The sequence below is a fragment of the Lepidochelys olivacea genome, assembly GCF_965140295.1.
Source record: "Lepidochelys olivacea isolate rLepOli2 genome assembly, chromosome: 11".
NCBI lineage: Eukaryota > Metazoa > Chordata > Testudines > Cheloniidae > Lepidochelys > Lepidochelys olivacea.
Genome location: NC_140421.1, coordinates 20,132,850 through 20,158,729, shown reverse-complemented (window position 1 = coordinate 20,158,729; position 25,880 = coordinate 20,132,850). Strand labels below are relative to the sequence as shown.

At 44.5% G+C, this 25,880-nt stretch overlaps 1 protein-coding gene across 1 annotated transcript in view; it reads right to left on the bottom strand.

Annotated features, from left to right (window-relative positions):
* The window catches only part of HNMT (histamine N-methyltransferase), a 66,024-nt gene extending 41,351 nt beyond the window's left edge, over window positions 1-24,673 (bottom strand). Inside the window, exon 1 of the mRNA XM_084643228.1 lies at window positions 24,652-24,673. The gene's annotated coding sequence lies outside the window, so the exon portion shown is untranslated. The remainder of the gene's footprint in view (window positions 1-24,651) is intronic.
* Window positions 24,674-25,880: the final 1,207 nt, after the last annotated feature.

The following is a 25,880-nucleotide window of genomic DNA, read 5'->3' as shown; positions in this document are numbered from 1 at the left end:
CAGATTGTTCCTATTTGCACCTATAAAGTACTGCATCTGCAAAAATTATTTGTGGGTGACAAAAAATGAGATTGAGATTTTTAAAAATTAGGCCATAAATCTTTCACACATGGACTGTAATTACATAGCATAGTACTGCTGATCTGCTATAGGGCTAACTGTACTAACGTAAGCAGGGTCTGAATGAGCTCTCCCTGACATCTAGCGATGAGCTGGGGGGAAAAGACTTCAGGAGCAGACCATGTTTGCATAGACATGCCTACTCTGTCCAGGTGCACAGCAGCTGGAGCTGCATTGCCAAAATTATCAATTCTGGCTTGTTGGGTTACACATCACTCTAGTATTTGAATGCAGGGGTAATAAAATGTTGTTATCGTTATTGTATGAGTAAAGGGCCACAGAATTGTGCTTGGCATGCCCTGACTGAGGGGAGGGTCACCCTCAACTGAACTTCACTGGCTAAGCAGAGCATAGGGATGACAAATCCAAGTGAAGATGAGAGTAGGTGGGGGACATCCTACCTGGTGATGTGGACTCTCCCCAAAGCATCCTAAACACCATTAGACCTGCCTGTTTCTAGTGTTTAGTGACAGCTGATTAGATTTAACTGACAGTCTTTGTTTCTAGTTGGTGATCCCTAGCGCTGACATTACTGCTGAGCTAGTCTAAGAGCTAAGCTCAGACCTTGTGTGAGGACAGTGAACACAGAGACTACACTGGCTGTGAGGTTCCCCACTACTTGCTGAAATCACCGAGGGCTGGGTTAAGTGGTAGAACCTCCGAATGTGGCATCATGGGAGCAGCAAGCAGAGGGGTGGCGGCCAAAGGGGCCAGCGGTGGTAGCTGCGAGCCATTTGCAGAAACAGCAGCAGAGGCATTGCTCAATTGCCCCCCCAACCCCGGGTGCAGGGGAGGTGAAACCTGTGAATGCACCTCTGAACTCTGGGTCTTTGCTAACCAAGGACAGCCAACTGTGTGTGAGGTGCAGAGGAGGGAGAGGGGAGTGCTGTGTTAAAAGGCCATTCATTCATTGGGCTTTCCCACCACAGGATGGGCAACTGACCAACATTATATGGGGTCTGGTTTGCTTATGGTCACATGCTTTTGAATGTGATGTTTTCCCACATTAACGCTGGATTCCCTTTCCCTTTTATTAAGAGTTCTCTTTTGTTATACACAGACTCAGTGCTTGTGAGTGGGGAAGTATTGCCCCTTAGAGGTGGCCGGGGTGATGTTAGGTTTTTTGAGATTACTGGGTAGGGGCTTGAGATGGCTCTGTTTTGTATTGTTAGGAGGAATGCCTAGATATTGAACCTGACCTTTGTTGCTGCCGACTCCCCCTGGCAGAAGGGTTGCACTAAATACCAAGTTTATCTTGGCCTTATTCAGTAAGCTATCTAAAGTATAATGGCGAGAACCAATTTAATAAATGAGCTGCTGGAATTAGAGAGGACAGTTCTAGCCTTGTGAGAGGGTATGTGGGCACGTATGTACAAAGCTTGGAGAATTTCCATTTTAATAACAAGAACCTTGGAGAAACATGAACAATAACTTGTCTGTTCTTTGCAATGGACAGTTCAGTTGTCCTGCAAAATGAGATTTTGCTAGCCTAATACAGAAATCTTGTTATCAAGTGTGGCTTACATCAGTATGCTTTATTAGAAGACAGCAGAAGTAATTCTGCAAACATTAAACAAGGTCTAGTTTTTCCTTTTATCAGACTGAATGAATAAGATTAAATCAGATTCAAAGGGGAGTCAAATAAACTGATCTAACTGTGGGCATGGATGTCTGGTCCCATCTATGAATGCTTTTGAGTTTGGCAACAGTTTAGAAATATCTCCATTTGGCCTTTGTTCTAAAGCCCTCCCCACAAACACCATCTCTTGGAAGATCTTTATCCTTTTGTAATGTCTGATCAGGGCTTTTTTGTGTTCTTGGCCTCAATGTGCTCAAAACATTGCACAAGACATCTTCTTCCTACTCCCATAGCTCAATCTTTTCTCTGAAGTGATTACAGACTTCAGTTCCTGCACTGATGGGATGTTTCTCGAACTAAGACAAAGTGTCACTTCAGCTTGATGCATACGTCCAGTGGGCTAGTCCAAGACTCTGAGCAATTCCACGATAAATTCAATATTCACCTCTTTCTGCTTATAATTGCTCTCCTTTTCACCTGTAACTAATAGTTGATCCCAAATGTCCTGTCTGTACTCTGGCTTTTCGTTAACCATGCTCAGTACTTGGATAGCACTTTTCCTCTCTGAAGCACTTTACAATGTTAACTAATTAGTCAATCCTCAGAACACTCCTAAAAAGCTGGTAAATAAGTTTGTGCTATTATCTCCATTTTACAAATGGGAGTAGGAAGGCATAGAGGTTATTGACAGACCCAGGTGTACAGAAAGATTCATCATTAGAGCTGTGAGTATAATCAGCAGCTCTATGCTCCAGTCACTACAACACTGTCTCAGAGTATGTGTTACTGAATAGGCACTGTCCCTTACTTTAGGCTCAATGCAGCACTAACATTGTGGAAACAATGAGGTTAAATAATATGTGCTTCACCCTCTTCCAGGTTGGATCCTCAGCTCGTGCAGCTCAGTATTAATCCACCGATTTAACTGGGACTCGGTCGATTTATAGCAGAATGTAATGTACATCTTTTAGTGCAGAATGAAGGTGCATGCAGCTGAAGCAGAGGTGTGAATGGTGTAATCAGAGGTTCTTGGGCATCTGCTGGAAAAACTGTACAGAATGACATGAAACTTGGCCCATCCCAATAAAGGGTAACCCCCTCCATTCCCAACACCCTTTGAGAACATGGGGCCATTGGCTTCATTTTCTGTAGCTATGCATCCCCCCCATCCCCAGGAAAGAAATTACATGTATGGAAGGGAATTTCTACAGCTAAAAACCTTCAGTTTGTATGATCTGCTGCTAGATTTGCAGCAAAAGTCAGTGTGGCACAGACAGGAGCAAGCTGCTGATGTGGGCTGCTTTCCAGTTGTGCCCTACCCAGCAACCCAATTCCATGGAGCCCTTCCTACCCCGTTCTTACACAGTGGATTTCCAGGGAGGGAGCGTCCTTTCCCCTTCCACTTGTTTGAGGGCATTTCTGCCCCACCTTGCTCCTCACTGCATAGTGCAGAGCAAAGGAGAATGTGGCTGTTGATTATTTTCAGTATCTACTGTAGCTATTACACTACGTATCATCCAAGTTATAGTGAATAATAAAACTCTGTAAATACTGTTCAAAAGTTCATACATGTGCAACTCCCATAGTCTAGTTTACAAATGTTTTAATGCAGCCTTCCTCAGTGTGAGGTCTAAGCACTGGGAGTTAAGTGACACGGTGGGTTATGGTGAAAGCAAGGCAAATTTTGGTATAAACCTCAACCTGTCCAAAACAGTTTTATTCAAATGTATTAAACAGAATGTCAACACAGGGCCTGCTCCAGCAAAGGATTTAGGAATGTGCTTAACTTGTAGTTTAGCAGATTACAGACAAGATTAAAGTTAAGTATGTGCTTAAGTGTTTTGGTGGTTCAGCGCAATAGGGGCTTCAGTCTGACAAAAGGGAAGTTACTATCTTTTTAGAGGTTTGCATGGTAATGCTGTGTGGTGACATTGCATCACAATTCCAAAAAGGAAATGCCACCGCATCTCACTGTATGAGAAGAGTTGAGAAAGCAGCTGTGCAACAGCCCATCCTGAGAGAGAGAAGTACGGAAAGGAGGGCTGGCTGCTGTACTGTGGCCGGCCCTGAAAATCCCTGAACTCCTGCTGTAGCCTCCCTCTGGAATGCATGTCAGGGGAGGAGGTCAGGTTACCGGCAGCTGACTTTGGGCCTGATGCTGCTCTCAGGGTAGCTACATGAACACTTCCAGTCTAATATGTATGCAAATCTGAGTAACTGCAGCTTTTAGAGCCCTTAGAAGAGTCCAGCTGTACACAAAAAGCCGGTCTAACCCTTAACTATAGCAGACCTGGCAGTCTGCTGTAATACATATTTGTGTGACTAGGGGAGTAGGAGCAGACGTGCAGTGGTGTTGTGAAGACTAATTAGTTAAATTTGTTAAGAGTTAGAAAAATTATAGAGCTTCGCAAGGGCTAAGTATTGACAGTAAGTTGTGTAAAATCACAGAGTTTTCTCAGAGAGAGGACTTCAGCCCTAAGTTTCCTATGGTTTTGGAATTGTAGGGGGTGGTGCACACAAGGGGACCAATTCTGGTCCTGACACCTGTCCCATACGCTACTACAGCCGTGTAGGGAGGCTGTACAGGAGCTGCAGGGGGCGAGGAGAGACCTCTCCTGGCACAGGAGTCGGTCAGAGGCATGCCTGTAGTGGTGAAAGTGATGAGTGTTCTGGGCTGCTGCACAAGCTATAGGCCGCCCACTGAAGCCTGGGGGCCATTTTGACCTCTGCAGCAGCCCTGTTAGGTAGCACAGCACAGAAGCTAGCCTCAAATTCCCATTGAAATGAATGAGAATTTCGCTTAAACAAGGACTACAGAATCTGGCTCATGGGTAATTAAAGAAAGAAATTAACACAAACATCTTTTGCTTTTATGAGACACACAAAACACCAAATATGTATTTTTATTTTCACTTGCTAAGCTTCTGCTCTTACACTAAATGGCATCTGTTACTTGGAATGCAATTGTAGTCTGTTGTGACTTTTTAGTGGGGGTAGGGGGTAGGGCAGAGGGTTGAAGGACTAGATGCATTGATATAATTTGGCGGGCTTGTGTCGCTCTGGTGATGCCAGCTAATCCGGGTTTCTGGAGCGGCTCAAAACAGCAGGTTGTATGGGTAATGCTGGCCCAAACCTTTTTTTTACTTAAATACATGGCACTTTGGGTATGTCTACACAGCATTTTAGAGCCTCAGGTCAACACACTCAGGCTAGCAGGGCTTGTGGTAGCGCTCTAAAACAGCTGTATAGACAGTGCTTTGAAGTTGAAGTTTGGCTGGAGCTTGGGCTCTGAAGCCCACCTCTCTTCCCCAGCCATCAGACCCAGAGTTCCAGCTCAAGCTACAACTTCAAAGTGCTGTCTGTACAGCTGTTTTTAGAGCACTCGCACTAGCCCCAGTCTGTCGACCTGGGCTAGAAAGCTCGCCCCAAAATGCTGTGTAGACATATCCTTTGTGTTTGCAGTTACACTGGTGCAAGGCTGCTGGCTTCCGGTGGTGTTACACCAGCGTAACTGTTAGGATATAGCTATTCAGGCCTGTCTGTAAAGGCCTATACTCTAAGTGTATTCTTATCATTTAGCTTTTTATAGAGGTATAAAAGAAAGAATCAAAATCACAGTCTGCCACTGTAAGGGCCTTCTCTTATTGTGACAGTCTGAGGCCCTGTGCTTAGGCTAAGATCTTTGGCTAAGCAGCAGAGGCAGCCATAAGCTGGGAAGCGACCGGTCACATCCTCACATTCCAAACTAGTCACATTGAACTAAGGTGCTATTGGGCTGTTAGGCATTATCAGGACAGGATTGTATTCCTGTCACCTCCAGAGAAAGGGAAGTGCCTAGAAAATGTAAAAGGAAACTTAGTTTGATAGCATCCTGTCTGGCAAAAACTCACTTATCAATAGCTGAGATGTGAAATCCTCATTTCTGTGTTGTTCTATCACTGTAGTCCCCATTTTCCTACTGTTTGCCTGTATAATCTCTGTCTGGTTCTGTGATTGTTCCTGTCTGCTGTATAATTAATTTTGCTGGGTGTAAACTAATTAAAGTGGTGGGATATAATTGGTTAAATAATCATGTTACAATATGTTAGGATTGGTTAGTTAAATTTCAGTAAAATAATTGGTTACGGTATAGCTAAGCAGATCTCAAGTTTTACTATATAGTCTGTAGTCAATCAGGAAGTGTGTGGGGGGGAAATGGGAACAGGGAACGGGATTGGGGGAATTGGAATCATGTTTTGCTAAGGGTGGGAATGGGAACAGGGACACAGGTAAGGCTCTGTGGTGTCAAAGCTGGGAAGGGGGACACTAAGGAAGGAAACTGAAATCATGCTTGCTGGAAGTTCACCCCAATAAACATTGAATTGTTTGCACCTTCGGACTTTGGGTATTGTTGCTCTCTGTTCATGCAAGGACCAGGGAAGTAAGCGGGTGAAGGAATAAGCCCCCTAACAGTAACTGTAGGCAGAATTTGGCTCTGTATCTTAGAAAGCATTGCTGTCCTTAACTATCATATGTGAGAGTCATAATGAGCTGTGGGAAAAGTTTGATTATGAAGCCTGAAACCATAGGAAACTTGCCTGGTGTAATGTTTTTTACAAGGTTAGTAATAATCCATGGGTCAAATCCTTGCCCTATTCAAATAAGTGGCAAAACTTCTATTGACTGCAGGAGGGCCAAGATTTCCTCTGAGGTGCTTGCTGAAAAGTTTGGGAACCTGAGCAGATTTACAGCTTCAAGTTAAAACTATATAAATATTTAAAATCAGTGAATTTGGCATTTAAAGTTGAGTTTTGATTAAATCCTGGACTCACTGCAAAATTAAGGGGTGTGAGAAATGACAAGTGAAGCCAAAGAAATTTTCTTGCACACTACTTATGAATCAAAGCTACAGTGTTGCATACTTTTCTACTACAGGGTTAAAACTGCCAACCCAAATGTTACACATAATATTTTTTTTTATTTGCTAAGACAGAAGGTTCACTTTGTGTTGGGAGCATGGATACAAGGGCCAAATATAATGCATGTTGAATTCAAAAAACTAATATTAAGACTCAACAGTTGAAAGTTCAAAAAATATTATTGGGACCATCCTCTGTTGCTTTCATTTTCTTGTCTGACTAGAGGATTTACAATAACATCTATAAATTATTGTAGTTTGACAGGCTCATTGTGAAATACGTAATAGTTTTAAAAAAATTAAACAAAGCTACTTTGCAAAGAATGATGTGTAAGTACATAGGAAAAATATACCAGTTTTCTTCCCAGCAATCACAGCTATCATTTCTCCACTATTACTAATTTTAGCTGTGCAAACTTTGTTTCTGTAACAGAGGGTATTTTGTGTGGGTTTTTGTGTGCAATTGCTTGTGCATTATAAATGTCAGTATTCAGATGGAGATAGAAATTTACCTCTGGAATGACATTTTTGGATTTAGAAAGTATGATAGAATGAAGCAAATAATTAAATTTTAAGATCTTAAAATGTGGGATTTATAATTTTCTTCATGCCTGTAATTTTTTTCCCTTTCCCTTGATGTTAATGTTGGAGGATCATTTAGTCTTTTCCCTCATGTTAGTTGTCTCAGCACCAATCCTGATTACTGCCTAACATACTTCCCTTGCCCAAAAGGGAGGATATGCTGTGATGTCAAAGATCTTCATTGGTCGTCAAAGTTTTGCTAAATCTAGCAGGTGCCCCCTGAACATGCACAGAAGTGATTATTCAATTGCTTTTAAAAATCTAAGAATTATATGTACCATCCCCCAAATCAAGCAAATGTATTAATTCTCATTGAGGACTATGTCCAGGCCAAGTTTCAAACTTCAGCCATTTTTAATTGTTTTAAAAGCCTGCTTACTATGATGATGATTGTACATTTTGTAATGGAAAGAGTTTTTTCAGACTTTAAATGTGGCTGTGTCAAGGTTCCTCCCCCACTCTGAACTCTAGGGTACAGATGTGGGGACCTGCATGAAAAACCTCCTAAGCTTATCTTTACCAGCTTAGGTCAAAACTTCCCCAAGGTACAAAATATTACCCCCGTTATCCTTGGAATGGCCGCTACCACCACCAAACTAATACTGGTTACTGGGGAAGAGCTGTTTGGACGCGTCCTTCCCCCCAAAATACTTCCCAAAACCTTGCACCCCACTTCCTGGACAAGGTTTGGTAAAAAGCCTCACCAATTTGCCTAGGTGACTACAGACCCAGACCCTTGGATCTTAAGAACAATGAACAATCCTCCCAACACTTGCACCCCCCCTTTCCTGGAAAATGTTGGATAAAAAGCCTCACCAATTTGCATAGGTGACCACAAACCCAAACCCTTGGATCTGAGAACAATGAAAAAGCATTCAGTGTTTTACAAGAAGACTTTTAATAAAAAATAGAAGTAAATAGAAATAAAGAAATTCCCCCTGTAAAATCAGGATGGTATATATCTTACAGGGTAATTAGATTCAAAAACATAGAGAACCCCTCTAGGCAAAACCTTAAGTTACAAAAAAGATACACAGACAGAAATAGTTATTCTATTCAGCACAATTCTTTTCTCAGCCATTTAAAGAAATCATAATCTAACACATACCTAGCTAGATTACTTACTAAAAGTTCTAAGACTCCATTCCTGTTCTGTCCCTGGCAAGCGCAGCATACAGACAGACACAGACCCTTTGTTTCTCTCCCTCCTCCCAGCTTTTGAAAGTATCTTGTCTCCTCATTGGTCATTTTGGTCAGGTGCCAGCGAGGTTACCTTTAGCTTCTTAACCCTTTACAGGTGAGAGGAGCTTTCCCCTGGCCAGGAGGGATTTCAAAGGGGTTTACCCTTCCCTTTATATTTATGACACGCCCCCCAAATCTCAGCTAGGGTGAAACACTGGCTGGGATTTCTTCCTGGAGCTCTAGGAAAACAGAGTTAATAAGACACATGCATCTCTAAATATACTACCAAGTACATAAAGACTAACAATATTTTCCACATCTCAAGGACGATTTTAACCAGTTGATTCTGGGAAACTTTCACGGGAGAGTGCATCAGCCACTTTGTTAGAAGCTCCTGAGATGTGTTGGATGTCGAAATCAAAATCTTGGAGAGCTAAACTCCATCGAAGAAGTTTTTTGTTAGTTTCCTTGACGGTGTGAAGCCACTTTAGTGCAGCATGGTCGGTTTGCAGGTGGAAACGCCGTCCCCAAACATATGGGCGTAGCTTTTCCAGAGCGTAGACAATGGCATAACATTCTTTTTCAGTGACTGACCAGTTGCTTTCCCTCTCAGACAGTTTTTTGCTGAGAAACACTACAGGGTGGAATTCTTGATCAGGTCCTTTCTGCATTAAAACTGCTCCCACACCACGCTCGGATGCATCTGTGGTTACTAGGAACGGTTTGTCAAAGTCTGGGGCCCTTAGTACAGGGTCAGACATGAGTGTCGCTTTAAGCTTGTTAAAGGCCTTCTGACACTTTCCGGTCCACTGAACAGCATTTGGCTGTTTCTTTTTGGTTAGGTCTGTCAGTGGGGCAGCGATTTGGCTGTAGTGCGGTACAAATCGTCTGTAATAACCGGCCAAGCCTAAGAAGGATTGAACCTGTTTCTTTGACTTTGGGACAGGCCACTTTTGGATAGCATCCACTTTGGCCTGTAGGGGGCTGATAGTTCCTTGACCCACCTGGTGTCCAAGGTAAGTCACTCTGTTTAGGCCTATTTGACACTTCTTAGCCTTAACAGTTAGTCCTGCCTCCCTTATGCGCTCAAGGACTTTTTGTAGATGTTCCAGGTGGTCTGCCCAGGAATCCGAAAATATGGCCACATCGTCAAGGTAGGCGACTGCATATTCTCCTAATCCCGCTAGGAGACCATCTACAAGTCTTTGGAAAGTGGCGGGTGCATTTCGCAGCCCGAAAGGGAGTACATTAAATTCATACAGCCCGAGATGTGTGATGAAGGCTGACCTTTCCTTGGCAGATTCATCTAGCGGTACCTGCCAGTACCCCTTGGTTAAGTCCAAGGTAGAGATGAACTGGGCCCTTCCCAGTTTCTCTAATAGTTCATCTGTGCGTGGCATGGGATAGTTGTCTGGGCGAGTTACAGCATTTAGCTTACGGTAGTCCACGCAAAAACGTATTTCCCCATCTGGTTTGGGAACTAGAACCACTGGAGATGCCCATGCACTTTCAGAGGGGCGGATTACACCCATCTGTAACATATCCTGGATCTCCCGTTCTATAGCAGTTTTAGCTTGAGGAGACACCCGGTAAGGTTGGACCCTAATTGGGTGAGCATTACCTGTGTCAATGGAGTGATATGCCCGTTCAGTCAGTCCTGGGGTGGCTGAGAACGTTGGCGCGTAGCTAGTGCACAGCTCCTGGATCTGCTGTCGCTGCATACGCCCAAGGGTCATGGAGAGGTTCACCTCTTCCACACCACCAGCACATTTCCCTTCGTAGTAGACACCTTCAGGCCACTCAGCGTCGTCTCCTCCCTGGGCTGTAAACTGACAAACCTTTAATTCTCTGGAATAAAAGGGCTTTAGAGAATTAATATGATACACCTTAGGCTTTCGGTTGGAGGTGGGGAATGCTATGAGATAATTAACAGCTCCCAGGCGCTCCTGGACCACGAATGGCCCTTCCCACGATGCTTCCATTTTATGGGCCTGGAGCGCCTTTAAGCCCATGACCTGGTCTCCTACTTTGAAGGAACGCTCTCTGGCATGTTTATCATACCAGGCTTTTTGCTCTTTTTGAGCATCCTGTAAGTTTTCTCTAGCAAGGGCTAAAGAGGTTCGGAGGGTGTTTTGTAGGTTGGTTACAAAGTCCAGAATGTTAGTTCCTGGAGAAGGTGTAAATCCCTCCCATTGCTGCTTCACCAACTGCAATGGCCCCTTAACCTCACGGCCATATACAAGTTCAAATGGGGAAAACCCTAAACTGGGATGTGGTACAGCTCTGTAGGCAAAGAGCAACTGCTGCAATACTAGGTCCCAATCATTGGAGTGCTCATTTACGAATTTACGTATCATGGCCCCCAAAGTTCCATTAAACTTCTCCACCATGCCATTTGTTTGATGATGGTAAGGAGTGGCAACCAAGTGATTTACCCCATGAGCTTCCCAAAGGTTTTTCATAGTTCCTGCCAGGAAATTAGTCCCTGCATCTGTGAGGATGTCGGAGGGCCAACCTACCCTGGCAAAAATGTCTGCTAGTGCCTGGCACACACTTTTAGCCCTGGTGTTGCTTAGAGCTACTGCTTCCGGCCATCGGGTGGCAAAATCCATGAAAGTCAGTATGTACTGCTTTCCTCTGGGTGTCTTTTTCGGAAAGGGACCCAGAATATCCACAGCTACTCGCTGAAATGGAACTTCAATGATGGGGAGTGGCTGGAGAGGGGCTTTGACCTGGTCTTGGGGTTTTCCCACTCTTTGGCACACCTCACAAGACTGGACATAGGTAGAAACATCCTTGCCCATTCCCTCCCAGTGGAATGATCCCCCCAAACGGTCTTTGGTCCTGTTCACCCCAGCATGGCCACTAGGGTGATCATGGGCTAAGCTCAAGAGCTTGGCCCGGTATTTAGTTGGAACTACCAACTGTCTCTGAGGATGCCAGTCTTCCTGGTGTCCACCAGAAAGAGTTTCCTTGTATAAAAGTCCTCTTTCTACAACAAACCTGGATCGATTAGAAGAGCTGAGAGGCGGTGGGTTGCTCCGTGCCGCCGTCCAAGCTCTCTGGAGGCTTTCATCTGCTTCCTGTTCGGTCTGGAACTGTTCCCTTGATGCTGGAGACATCAGTTCCTCATGGGATTGTGGACCTAGGCTTGGTCCCTCTGGAAGCGATATAGGGGATGGAGCTGTTTCTGTTGACTGTGAACCGCTCTCCGCTGGTGCACTATGTTGGGATTCAGGCTCCGGCTGAGCCTCTTGTGTAGGGTTATCGGCTGCTGCCAGTTCAGGTTCGGTGGGGCCCTCTGGTGTTGAGGTTGCAAGTACTGGATTCAGTGCTGACACGAGGTCTGGTGTTGGTTGTTTGGCTGGTTCCGGTTCTGGGACTGGTTCCGTCTGGGTCTCTGGGACTGGATCCACTACTGCTGTTGCAGACATTGGCCTGGGGTCCGGGTCCATCACCTCTGACTGGGTCCTGATAGAAGTTTCCGGAACAGAGCTAGGCCTCACGGCTTGCTTAGCCTGGTTGCGGGTGACCATTCCCACCCTCTTGGCCTGCTTCACATGATTGGCCAAGTCTTCCCCCAACAGCATGGGGATGGGATAATCATCATAGACTGCAAAAGTCCACATTCCTGACCAGCCCTTGTACTGGACAGGCAACTTGGCTGTAGGCAAATTGAAAGAGTTGGACTTGAAGGGTTGAATCGTCACTTGGATCTCTGGGTTGATTAAATTGGGGTCCACTAAGGAAGCATGGATAGCTGACACTTGTGCTCCGGTGTCCCTCCACGCGGTGACCTTCTTCCCACCCACACTCACAGTTTCCCTCCGCTCCAAGGGTATCTGGGAGGTATCTGGGCCTGTGGACCTCTGGTGTGATTCCGGTGCAATGAACTGTAATCTGTTGGGGTTCTTGGGGCAGTTGGCCTTTACATGCCCCAGCTCGTTACACTTAAAACATCGTCCAGCTGACGGGTCACTGGGACGAGGAGGGTTGCTGGAGAACGGGGTGGTGGGACGATAAGGGGTCTGGAGGGTTCTTTGGGAGGTAGGTGGGGCTTTGGGCGGCCCCCGGTAATAGGGTGTGGTCTGGGGTGGTCCCTTCTGGTCTCCGCTCCAACTGCGACCAGTTTTCTTCTTCTCTGCCACCTCCACCCATCTGGCTCCAATCTCTCCTGCCTCGATTACAGTTTTGGGTTTCCCATCTAGGATGTATCTTTCTATTTCCTCAGGAACACCCTCTAAGAATTGTTCCATTTGCATTAGGAAGGGCAAATTTACTGGAGATTCAACACTTGCTCCTGATATCCAGGCATCCCAATGTTTTACAATGTGGTAGGCATGTCGGGTAAATGACATGTCTGGTTTCCACCTTAGGGCTCTGAACCTCCGACGAGACTGCTCGGGTGTTATCCCCATTCTGACTCTCGCCTTGGATTTAAACAGTTCATACTTGTTCATGTGTTCTTTAGGCATTTCAGCTGCCACCTCAGCTAAGGGTCCACTGAGCTGCGGCCTCAGCTCTACCATGTATTGGTCAGTAGAGATGTTGTACCCAAGGCAGGCCCTTTCGAAGTTTTCTAAGAAGGCCTCAGTATCATCACCTGCCTTGTAGGTGGGGAACTTTCTGGGATGGGAAGTGGTACCTGGAGAAGGATTGCTAGGGTTTGTTGGTATATTCTGCTGGGCCTTTATCCTCTCCATCTCCTCCACATGCTTCCTCTCTTTTTCCTTCTCCTCCTCCTCCAGCCGCATGAGTTCTATCTGTCTTTCATGTTCCCTTTGTTTTTCCTCAGCCTGAAATTTGGCTAATTCCAGCTGTAGTCGAGCTGAGGATTTGGCCATTCTAACCTCTCTGTTTTTAACTAACTTTACACCCGAGGTTTAGAAATAAACAAACAAAACTTGGCTGTAAAATTTTGCTGTGCTGGAATAGAATACCTATTCTCTGATAGTGATTGTCAGCCTACAGAAAAAGACAATTCCCTTGTCTCTGCTCTGGGCCCAAATTAAAGCAAAAAACCTCCACTACTTGGAAACCTGCTTACCCAGCCCAAAGAAGAAAAAAAATTTCTTTTCAAACCTGTGCTCCTTGTAAAACAAAAAAAAAATCAAAATCCTAAAAAAAACCCTGCCACTTTTGTCTCCAGGCAAATGGGTAGAGCACACACCCCCTATTTACTTTTAGGAAGAAAAGAAAAAAAAAAACCTCTGGGTTGGAAGACTGTGAATTTCCCTGCAGGAGTTAAGTACCCTGCCTCCAGGCAAAGAAAACCTGCAATTCACAAGATAATCCCCTTTTGTCTCTGCTTGGCCACAAAGCAGAGAGAAACCAAGCTGCTTTCAGTTTCAAAGCTGCCTTCTGGACTTCCTAAAAATTCCTTTTTAAAATCTGTATTTCTAGTTCAAAAAATCTCAACTGGATCTCAAAATGATTTCAGGTTAATCCCACCACTGTGCCACCATGTCAAGGTTCCTCCCCCACTCTGAACTCTAGGGTACAGATGTGGGGACCTGCATGAAAAACCTCCTAAGCTTATCTTTACCAGCTTAGGTCAAAACTTCCCCAAGGTACAAAATATTACCCCTTGGAATGGCCGCTACCACCACCAAACTAATACTGGTTACTGGGGAAGAGCTGTTTGGACGCGTCCTTCCCCCCAAAATACTTCCCAAAACCTTGCACCCCACTTCCTGGACAAGGTTTGGTAAAAAGCCTCACCAATTTGCCTAGGTGACTACAGACCCAGACCCTTGGATCTTAAGAACAATGAACAATCCTCCCAACACTTGCACCCCCCCTTTCCTGGGAAATGTTGGATAAAAAGCCTCACCAATTTGCATAGGTGACCACAAACCCAAACCCTTGGATCTGAGAACAATGAAAAAGCATTCAGTGTTTTACAAGAAGACTTTTAATAAAAAATAGAAGTAAATAGAAATAAAGAAATCCCCCCTGTAAAATCAGGATGGTATATATCTTACAGGGTAATTAGATTCAAAAACATAGAGAACCCCTCTAGGCAAAACCTTAAGTTACAAAAAAGATACACAGACAGAAATAGTTATTCTATTCAGCACAATTCTTTTCTCAGCCATTTAAAGAAATCATAATCTAACACATACCTAGCTAGATTACTTACTAAAAGTTCTAAGACTCCATTCCTGTTCTGTCCCCGGCCAAGACTACAGACAGACACACAAACCCTTTGTTTCTCTCCCTCCTCCCAGCTTTTGAAAGTATCTTGTCTCCTCATTGGTCATTTTGGTCAGGTGCCAGCGAGGTTACCTTTAGCTTCTTAACCCTTTACAGGTGAGAGGAGCTTTCCCCTGGCCAGGAGGGATTTCAAAGGGGTTTACCCTTCCCTTTATATTTATGACACAGCCCAATAGCCTAATTTCAATGTGACTAGTTTGGAATGTGAGGATGTGACCGTTCGCTTCCCAGCTTATGGCTGCCTCTGCTGCTTAGCCAAAGGCCTTAGCCTAAGAACAGGGCCTCAGACTGTCACAGTAAGAGAAGGCCCTTACACCAGCAGACAGTGATTTTGATTCTCTCTTTTACACCTCTATCACTAGCCAAGTGATAAGAATACACCTAAATTCTTAGAGTACAGGCCTTTGCAGACAGGCCTGAATATCTATATCCTAACAAGAGACAAACACCTACAAGATCTCTATCAAGCATTCTTACAACTACAGTACCCACCTGCGGAAGTGAAGAAACAGATTGATAGAGCCAGAAGAGTTCCCAAAAGTCACCTACTACAGGACAGGCCTAACAAAGAAAATAACAGAACGCCACTAGCCGTCACCTTCAGCCCCCAACTAAAACCCCTCCAACGCATTATTAAGGATCTACAACCTATCCTGAAGGATGACCCAGCACTCTCACAAATCTTGGGAGACAGGCCAGTCCTTGCCTGCAGACAGCCCCCCAACCTGAAGCAAATACTCACCAACAACCACATACCACACAACAGAACCACTAACCCAGGAACCTATCCTTGCAACAAAGCCTGTTGCCAACTGTGCCCACATATCTATTCAAGGGACACCATCAAAGGGCCTAATAACATCAGCCACACTATCAGAGGCTCGTTCACCTGCACATCCACCAATGTGATATATGCCATCATGTGCCAGCAATGCCCCTCTGCCATGTACATTGGTCAAACTGGACAGTCTCCACGTAAAAGAATAAATGGACACAAATCAGATGTCAAGAATTATAACATTCATAAACCAGTCGGAGAACACTTCAATCTCCCTAGTCACACAATCACAGACATAAAGGTCTCTATCTTACAACAAAAAAACTTCAAATCCAGACTCCAGCGAGAAACTGCTGAATTGGAATTCATTTGCAAATTGGATACTATTAATTTAGGCTTAAATAGAGACTGGGAGTGGCTAAGTCATTATGCAAGGTAGCCTATTTCCCCTTGTTTTTTTCTACCCCCCCCCCGTCCCCGACGGTCTGGTTAAACTTGGATTTATGCTGGAAATGGCCCACCTTGATTATCATGCACATTGTAAGGAGAGTGGTCAGTTTGGATGAGCTATTGCCAGCAGGCGAGTGAGTTTGGGTGGGGGGGAGGCGGGTGAGAAAACCTGGATTTGTGCTGGAAATGGCCCACCTTGATTATCATGCACATTGTAGGGAGAGTGGTCACTTTGGATAAGCTATTACCAGCAGGAGAGTGAGTTTGTGTGTGTGGTTTTTGGAGGGGGGTGGGGGGGTGAGAAAACCTGGATTTGTGCTGGAAATGGCCCACCTTGATTATCATACACATTGTAAACGGAGTGGTCACTTTGGATGGGCTATTACCAGCAGGAGAGTGAGTTTGTGTGTGGGGGGGGGCAGAGGGTGAGAAAACCTGGATTTGTGCTGGAAATGGCCCAACTTGATGATCACTTTAGATAAGCTATTACCAGCAGGAGAGTGGGATGGGAGGAGGTATTGTTTCATGGTCTCTGTGTATATAATGTCTTCTGCAGTTTCCACAGTATGCATCCGATGAAGTGAGCTGTAGCTCACGAAAGCTCATGCTCAAATAAATTGGTTAGTCTCTAAGGTGCCACAAGTACTCTATTCAATAAATGTATCACTCCGTCCCTTTATGTGTGTTACCCATGAATGGATCACAATTTTCATAAATCTGTTCCTTATTAAAAATCATTGTACAACTGGTTTTATGAGCCCATTTGAGCTAAGGATTGTTTGTGAACTGTTCTGTAAACAGCATTCAACATTTGTGATTTGTGACTGGCAAAGCACATCAAGTGCTCTATTCCCCATCTGATTGACCTAACTTCTATAAACTACTACCCACTTCCACCTAAAGCAGATGAAGACAAAAATTCTGTCTTGATTAAACTAATCTTGGCTACCAGCCTGATATTCACGTTTCAGAAATGTTTGCAACTGGCAACTAAAGGAGTATAAATACACTGAATTGAGTGAAACCTTTATGGAAAAGTCCTGCAGAATTTGATCGCTATGGACCCAACTGGTTTAAATGCTACTTTTCTACAGAATTTATGGCAGTGGTGAATCAGGCAAGATGGCCCAGATCTCCACCTTACAGCACACAATACAACTTCAGAAGCAACTTTAAGCCTACAGACCGCTCTAACCTATGCTGGAAAACTAGCCCTGGGATTGGGGGAGTGCAAAGGGAACAGCTGAAGATCTAGCCCACAATGTCTCATGGAGCATAAGGACTAGAAATGGCTCCTTTCTACCAGCGAAGAGGCGCTGAGAGTTTCCCTCTTTTCTAATGATACAAGACTTTAGTTTCTAGCCCAGGTACCAACCCTTAAAACAGCAACAGAAATTCTGCATAGAAAAAGATAGTTTAGATAATTTTAGGAGATTTCTACAAAGTATCTGTATAATTCTCTTCTTTTGGTGCCTGCATAGCTGAACTAATGGTACTAAAGCAACTGTTGCAGGCATATGTACACATGTATACAAAAGAACACTAATATAATATTTGTGAACTGCTCTAATAGTTTAGCAGTGAAATGTACATCTTATCAAAATAAATGAAAGTGCCCAATAGTTTAAAATTTCTATCCGCACGTGTGACTCACACGTGGCTTCATCATCTGCAAATAATTTGTGCAGCCCTCCCAAATTGATGCAACTAATGAATTTATACTACCATATCACCATGTACTCACTTTCTCTCAATCCAGTATATAGTATAGATTTATGCTAAAACATTTCACTTGATGTGTATTCTAAATGCCTTTGTGTAAATGTGTTAACAGTCCTATTGCTGTGCCCATATCACTATCACTAACAGCTCTAGGCTAGATTCTTCAAGCCATTATCGGATTCAGTAAAAGTATATTATTTTGCTCAAGCTCTGTATATAACATCTGTTCTATTCTTTTACAGTTAGTAAATACCTTCTTCCCTTGACTCCTCAGGCTTCTATCTCTCCCACCTTGCATCGTGGGTAGTCAGTTGCACCGTAGCAACGTGAGTGTGAAGGTATACTGGATTAGAATGGCATCAGTTTGCACCCACTTTGACACGGCATACATGACTACTCCAGGTGGAAAGCGGGGCAGACCCATGAGCTTTGTACGTCAAAATCTTTTTCTTGCATAGGTTGTCACATCAGACATTGCCTGCAACAAATCTTTAAGGTTCAGAAAATCACTGACTTTCCAATGTCTATATAACATACATTCGCAACTAGTAAAGCCAGCATTATTAATTTTCCTTGCCTCGTATAATTACTGACTAATTAGATTACATGATTAGTAGAAGCCATATTTTAAAAAGGATATACAAGAATTTGAACACCTTCTTTCTAGGCCATATTCACTAGCTATTCGAAGAATGTTGCAGTGACATCTGCTGTCAGTTTGATTCCAGTCATTTCTCCTCTACATTTTGCATTCACTCTAAATCTCTTTATTGGAAATGTAATATTTTGTGCCATTAGTACCTTCCCTAATATTTGAGAACTCCTTCTATAGTTATGTGTTGGCTTCTTTCTTATTATAGCACTATCATTCGTATGTGCACTTAATCTGATCATATCATAAGTGTCATTATAAAAGCACATACTAGGGGCATGTCCATTACTCATAACAATTCATTCAGGGCTGAATCTTAGCAAACAAGTTCTTTCAGCCTGGAATGGAGTTTGCTCTTGACAAAACTTGTTTAAATATTTTTAAGTTTACAGGAATAAACAGGATGAGAAGCTATTGGGCTTAGATATTATTGCTCTCTACAGTGATAGCACAATGTGTAAAGAGAACAAGTTACTATTGGGCCCAGTTTCCTCTCATTCTGGTTTTAGACTGTAGGTGTTACTTTGATTTAGACTGGTGTAAGAGGACAACTGCACCCATTTCGTTTAGAATACGCTGAGGAAGGTACTGAATTCATGTGATCGAGCTCTGCGCTAGGACGAAGCAGATCTGGGGTCCACTCCTGGTTCTAGCACAGTGTTCCTCTGTGACCTTGGGCAAGTCTCATAGTCTACCCCTCCCTTAGTGTTCCCCATCTGTGAAATGGAGCTAATACTACTTTGCTGGCCCACAGTAGAGTTGTGAAGCAAATTCATTCATATCTGTGAGATTCTCTTATGCTAGGAGGATTAAAAACCCTATAAATCAATAAGGCTGCTACTGAGTATGTGAACACAAGGAGCTCTTTTCTGATCTGTCCTCAGGGTCAGCATTGGTCAGGAACCGGCTGAGCTTTAGTCCCTCCCCCAAATTGTATTCACCATATGACATCTGGATTTTTAAGTGTTTGAGTCTACCCTGCTATCTTCAGAAGCTGCCTACAAAGCTGATTTTGCCTCATTTCCTCTGCAGAAAGCAATATACCAAGAGAGGAGGAGGAGGAAGAGGCACAGAAAATGTCTGGCTGTAGAAGGCCAAACTTCTTGGAGACCTCCACACATTTGCATGCACACGCACACATATACATGCTGCTGGATGATCCCTGTCCGAGTGCCCTCAATAGGGCTGCCAAGCTCTCCTGTCCCCTCTCCCATGTGGGTGGGGAGGATAAGAAAATTCACAGTTTATAGAATAGATAGATTATAAAGCTATTGTGATAATCTAGTCTGACCTCCTGTAGAACACAGGCCATAGGCCTTCCTGAATTAATTCCTGGTGGAACAAGACAATCTCTTTTAAAAAGCCATCCAGTCTTGATTTTAAAATATTCAGTGATGGAGAAACAATCTAAGCTCTTGGTAAATTATTCCAATGGTTAATTACCCTCACTGTTAAAAAATTGCACCTTATTTCTAGCCTACTTTGTCTAGCTTCAACTTTCAGCCATTGGATATTGTTATACCTTTGTCAACTAGATCAAAGAACCTTCTATTATCACATTTCTGTTCCCCATGTAGGTACTTACAGACTGATAAAATCAGTCCATAACCTTCTCTTTGATGAATTAAATAGATAGAGCTCCCTGAGTTTATTAGTCTCAAGCATGTTTTCCATCCTTTAATCACTCCATGGGAGCTGTACTGAAGATAGTGAATCACAGGAGGCTGGGAGATCAGGTTCAGTTTATCTAAGCATCCAAGAGCCTTATTTTTCTCCCTCTGACATTACTGATTTCATTGGAGTTAGAATACTTTTAAACCCATGTTAGAGGAGAATCGGGCCAGGCATTTGGAAATGTATCTGAAAACTGGGGAAGGCAGACCACAAGAATAGCCTCTCTCATGAGATTTCCATGAGGCCTGCCCCTCTGCTTCTGGGCATGGATGGAAATATGCGTGCAGTCTCTGATGATATTTCAGTACTTCTGCTTCCAGATTCGGCAAAGCATCAGGAAAAAAAAACAACCCCCCCCCCCGAAACCTCCAGAATCTTAATAAAGGCCTTAATTCAAGATCAGTTCTTGCAATGAAGAAAAGTTGAGAGAACTGTTACCTTCTCTGAACTAATTAACCCAGCCTATATCAATCCCAAGTCATTTGTTAAAATTAATATAATTCTGTAGCGTATCCTCCTTATTCTCCACTTCTACCAGTACGTCTCACAATGTTCAGAGGGAAATAAGTGAAATACTAGTAAAATTTAGTACCACAGATATTCATTCCACTCCAAGTTACAGCAGTGACTTGCATGGGAACAGTACCTACAGCCTTTGTACGTCATCATCATGAGCAACGGGCAACAGAGGATAATTAAACTGACACACTGTTTCTGAGTAGCTGAATGCACATAGCCCTGGTCTACACTAGGACTTTAGGTCGAATTTAGCAGCGTTAAATCGATTTAAACCTGCACCCGTCCACACAATGAAGTCCTTTATTTCGACTTAAAGGGCTCTTAAAATCGATTTCCTTACTCCACCCCTGACAAGTGGATTAGCGCTTAAATCGACATTGCCGGCTCGAATTTGGGGTACTGTGGACACAATTCGATGGTATTGGCCTCAGGGAGCTATCCCAGAGTGCTCCATTCTGACCGCTCTGGACAGCACTCTCAACTCAGATGCACTGGTCAGGTAGACAGGAAAAGAACCGTGAACTTTTGAATCTCATTTCCTGTTTGGCCAGCGTGGCAAGCTGCAGGTGACCATGCAGAGCTCATCAGCACAGGTGACCATGATGGAGTCCCAGAATTGCAAAAGAGCTCCAGCATGGACCGAACGGGAGGTACGGGGATCTGATCGCTGTTTGGGGAGAGGAATCCGTGCTATCAGAACTCCGTTCCAGTTTTCGAAATGCCAAAACCTTTGTCAAAATCTCCCAGGGCATGAAGGACAGAGGCCATAACAGGGACCCGAAGCAGTGCCGCGTGAAACTGAAGGAGCTGAGGCAAGCCTACCAGAAAACCAGAGAGGCAAATGGCCGCTGCGGGTCAGAGCCCCAAAAATGCTGCTTCTATGACGAGCTGCATGCCATTTTAGGGGGTTCAGCCACCACTACCCCAGCCATGTTGTTTGACTCCTTCAATGGAGATGGAGGCAATACGGAAGTAGGTTTTGGGGACGAAGAAGATGATGATGAGGAGGAGGTTGTAGATAGCTCACAGCAAGCAAGCGGAGAAACCGGTTTTCCCGACAGCCAGGAACTGTTTCTCACCCTAGACCTGGAGCCAGTACCCCCCGAACCCACCCAAGGCTGCCTCCTGGACCCAGCAGGCGGAGAAGGGACCTCTGGTGAGTGTACCTTTTAAAATGCTATACATGGTTTAAAAGCAAGCATGTGAAAGGATTACTTTGCCCTGGCATTTGCGGTTCTCCTAGATGTAGTCCTAAAGCCTTTGCAAAAGGTTTCTGGGGAGGGCAGCCTTATTTCGTCCTTCATGGTAGGACACTTTACCACTCCAGGCCAGTAACACGTACTCGGGAATCACTGTAGAACAAAGCATTGCAGTGTATGTTTGCTGGCATTCAACCAAAATCCGTTCTTTATCTCTCTGTGTTATCCTCAGGAGAGTGAGATATAATTCATGGTCACCTGGTTGAAATAGGGTGCTTTTCTTCAGGGGACACTCAGAGGAGCCCATTCCTGCAGGGCTGTTTGCCTGTGGCTAAATAGAAATGTTCCCCGCTGTTAGCCACAGGGAGGGGGGAAGGTTGAGGGGGTAGTCACGCGGTGGGAGGAGGCAAAATGCGACCTTGTAACGAAAGCACATGTGCTATGTATGTAATGTTAACAGCAAGGTTTACCCTGATCGAGTGTAGCGACTGTTTTATAAAATGTGTCTTTTTAAATACCGTTGTCCCTTTTTTTTTCTCCACCAGCTGCATGTGTTTCAATGATCACAGGATCTTCTCCTTCCCAGAGGCTAGTGAAGCTTAGAAAGAAAAAAAAACGCACTCGCGATGAAATGTTCTCCGAGCTCATGCTGTCCTCCCACACTGACAGAGCACAGACGAATGCGTGGAGGCAAATAATGTCAGAGTGCAGGAAAGCACAAAATGACCGGGAGGAGAGGTGGAGGGCTGAAGAGAGTAAGTGGCGAGCTGAAGAGAGTAAGTGGCGGGCTGAAGACAGGGCTGAAGCTCAAATGTGGCGGCAGCGTGATGAGAGGAGGCAGGATTCAATGCTGAGGCTGCTGCAGGACCAAACCGGTATGCTCCAGTGTATGGTTGAGGTGCAGCAAAGGAAGCTGGAGCACAGACTGCCACTGCTGCCCCTCTGTAACCAACCGCCCTCCTCCCCAAGTTCCATAGCCTCCACACCCAGACGCCCAAGAACGCGGTGGGGGGGCCTCCGGCCAACCAGCCACTCCACCACAGAGGATTGCCCAAAAAAAAGAAGGCTGTCATTCAATAAATTTTAAAGTTGTAAACTTTTAAAGTGCTGTGCTTAAAGTGCTGTGTGGTATTTTCCTTCCCTCCTCCACCACCCCTCCTGGGATACCTTGGTAGTCATCTCCCTATTTGTGTGATGAATGAATAACGAATGCATGACTGCGAAGCAGCAATGACTTTATTGCCTCTGCAAGCGGTGATTAAAGGGAGGAGGGGAGGGTGGTTAGCTTACAGGGAAGTAGAGTGAACCAAGGGGCGGGGGGGGTTTCATCAAGGAGAAACAAACAGAACTTTCACACCGTAGCCTGGCCAGTCATGAAACTGGTTTTCAAAGCTTCTCTGATGCGTACCGCGCCCTCCTGTGCTCTTCTAACCGCCCTGGTGTCTGGCTGCGCGTAACCAGCAGCTAGGTGATTTGCCTCAACCTCCCACCCCGCCATAAACGTCTCCCCCTTACTCTCACAGATATTGTGGAGCACACAGCAAGCAGTAATAACAGTGGGAATATTGGTTTCGCTGAGGTCTAAGCGAGTCAGTAAACTGCGCCAGCGCGCCTTTAAACATCCAAATGCACATTCTACCACCATTCTGCACTTGCTCAGCCTGTAGTTGAACAGCTCCTGACTACTGTTCAGGCTGCCTGTGTACGGCTTCATGAGCCATGGCATTAAGGGGTAGGCTGGGTCCCCAAGGATACATATAGGCATTTCAACATCCCCAACAGTTATTTTCTGGTCTGGGAATAAAGTCCCTTCCTGCAGCTTTTGAAACAGACCAGAGTTCCTGAAGATGCGAGCATCATGCACCTTTCCCGGCCATCCCACGTTGATGTTGATGAAACGTCCTTTGTGATCCACCAGAGCTTGCAGCACTATCGAAAAGTACCCCTTGCGGTTTATGTACTCGGCGGCTTGGTGCTCCGGTGCCAAGATAGGGATATGGGTTCCGTCTATAGCCCCACCACAGTTAGGGAATCCCATTGCAGCAAAGCCATCCACTATGACCTGCACATTTCCCAGGGTCACTACCCTTGATATCAGCAGATCTTTGATTGCGTGAGCTACTTGCATCACAGCAGCCCCCACAGTAGATTTGCCCACTCGAAATTGATTCCCAACTGACCGGTAGCTGTCTGGCGTTGCAAGCTTCCACAGGGCTATCGCCACTCGCTTCTCAACTGTGAGGGCTGCTCTCATCTTGGTATTCATGCGCTTCAGGGCAGGGGAAAGCAAGTCACAAAGTTCCATGAAAGTGCCCCTACGCATGCGAAAGTTTCGCAGCCACTGGGAATTGTCCCAGACCTGCAACACTATGCGGTCCCACCAGTCTGTGCTTGTTTCCCGAGCCCAGAATCGGCGTTCCACAGCATGAACCTGCCCCATTAGCACCATGATGCATGCATTGTCAGGGCCCATGCTTTCAGAGAAATCTGTGTCCATGTCCTGATCACTCACGGGACCGCGCTGACGTCGCCTCCTCGCCCGGTATCACGTTGCCATGTTCTGGTGCTGCATATACTGCTGGATAATGCGTGTGGTGGTTAATGTGCTCCTAATTGCCAAAATGAGCTCAGCGGCCTCCATGCTTGCCTTGGTATGGCATCCGCACAGAAAAAAGGCGTGAAATGATTGTCTGCCCTTGCTTTCACAGGGGGAGGGAGGGAACGGGGGCCTGACAATATGTACCCAGAACCACCCGCGACAATGTTTTAGCCCCATCAGGCATTGGGATCTCAACCCAGAATTCCAATGGGCAGCGGAGACTGCGGGAACTGTGGGATAGCTACCCACAGTGCAACACTCCGGAAGTCGACGCTTGCCTCGGTACTGTGGAAGCGCTCCGCCGAGTTAATGCACTTAATGCACTTAGAGCATTTTCTGTGGGGACACACACACTCGAATATATAAAACCGATTTCTAAAAAACCGACTTCTATAAATTCGACCTAATTTCATAGTGTAGACATACCCATAGTATAGTTAGAAAGAAAAAAAAAAGATAATAGTTACTTCAACATGACTTACCACTATAGGCTCCAAAAGTGCCCTTCAGAGTGCTCGTGGGTCCACCTCATAGATGTGCACATGCCCCAGACTCTGTGGCAGCCTGTTGTCCATCTGGTGTGTCTCACTGCAGCTCTGTTTAACCCTCTGCCTCTCAAGAATGAGTGGGAGTTAGAGTCTATAAGAAACAAACTGCAGACTTTAATAGATTAAGATTTAAAGGGACACAGCCAAATTGAATGTGTGTGTGTGTGTGTGTTTGTGTATGTGATATATGTAGTGTCAAACAAACAAATATATTTTTTTTGTCAAACAAACAAAAACAAGCTTTTATAAAATCCTGATATTACTAACATTTCCACAAACAATTAAAAAAAAATCTGGGGGGACAGATATTAAACAAATATTGCCATGTAGTGTTTGAAACTCCATGCTTGCCTGTTCTGTTCTATCCCTCTGAAGCACCTGGCATTGGCTATTGTTGGAAGACATGATTCTGGGCTAGATAGACCATTGGGCTGCCCTAGTTTGGCCATTCTTATGGAAACCCAAATGTTGCACTCCTAAGGACCTGAAAGTGAAATTGCCTGTCAAAAGAGAAAAACTCATCCCCAGTAATTTTCATTTTCCACAATAAGAGAAATACAAAGTGTAAACTTAGGGCCAGTCATCGAACAAGCTTAAATTGCTTCCCTAGATAAGGCCAGGCTACAATTAATTCCCTAAAACACTCATTTCACAATTGATTTCACTGTGTACTTCCATAAATGTGTGCACAAATATGGAATTTCACAGTGAAATATCAGCACAAACCCAAACCTCCATAGCTACTACTTATTGGTAGTATGTACATAGATCATCCCACCATCCCATCAGCAGTATTATAACTTAGCTGTAAAGTACAATAGCAGCTTTTCAGTTACATATAACTCCGTTATTTTTAATTGGAAGTGAGTCTGGAAACTACAGTAGCTTTAACTAGAAAGTTCCCACTTCCAAAGTTCACCCATTTTCACATGCATGCACAAAAGTCTTTAAAGCTTTTCTGGGACTGAAAAATGTTTTTTTCCCTTCTTTTTAACCAGGACTCAAAAAGAGTGAATGGAGTTTGCTCGAACATTAAACTAAAGGCACATATGGACTGAGGCCAGGCATGGAAGATTTCCTTTGAAAAGGAGAATTTTTCAGAAATCTATGAGCATGTAAAAACAGGGGCTGTAATGAATGTCTGAACATATTATAAACTATAG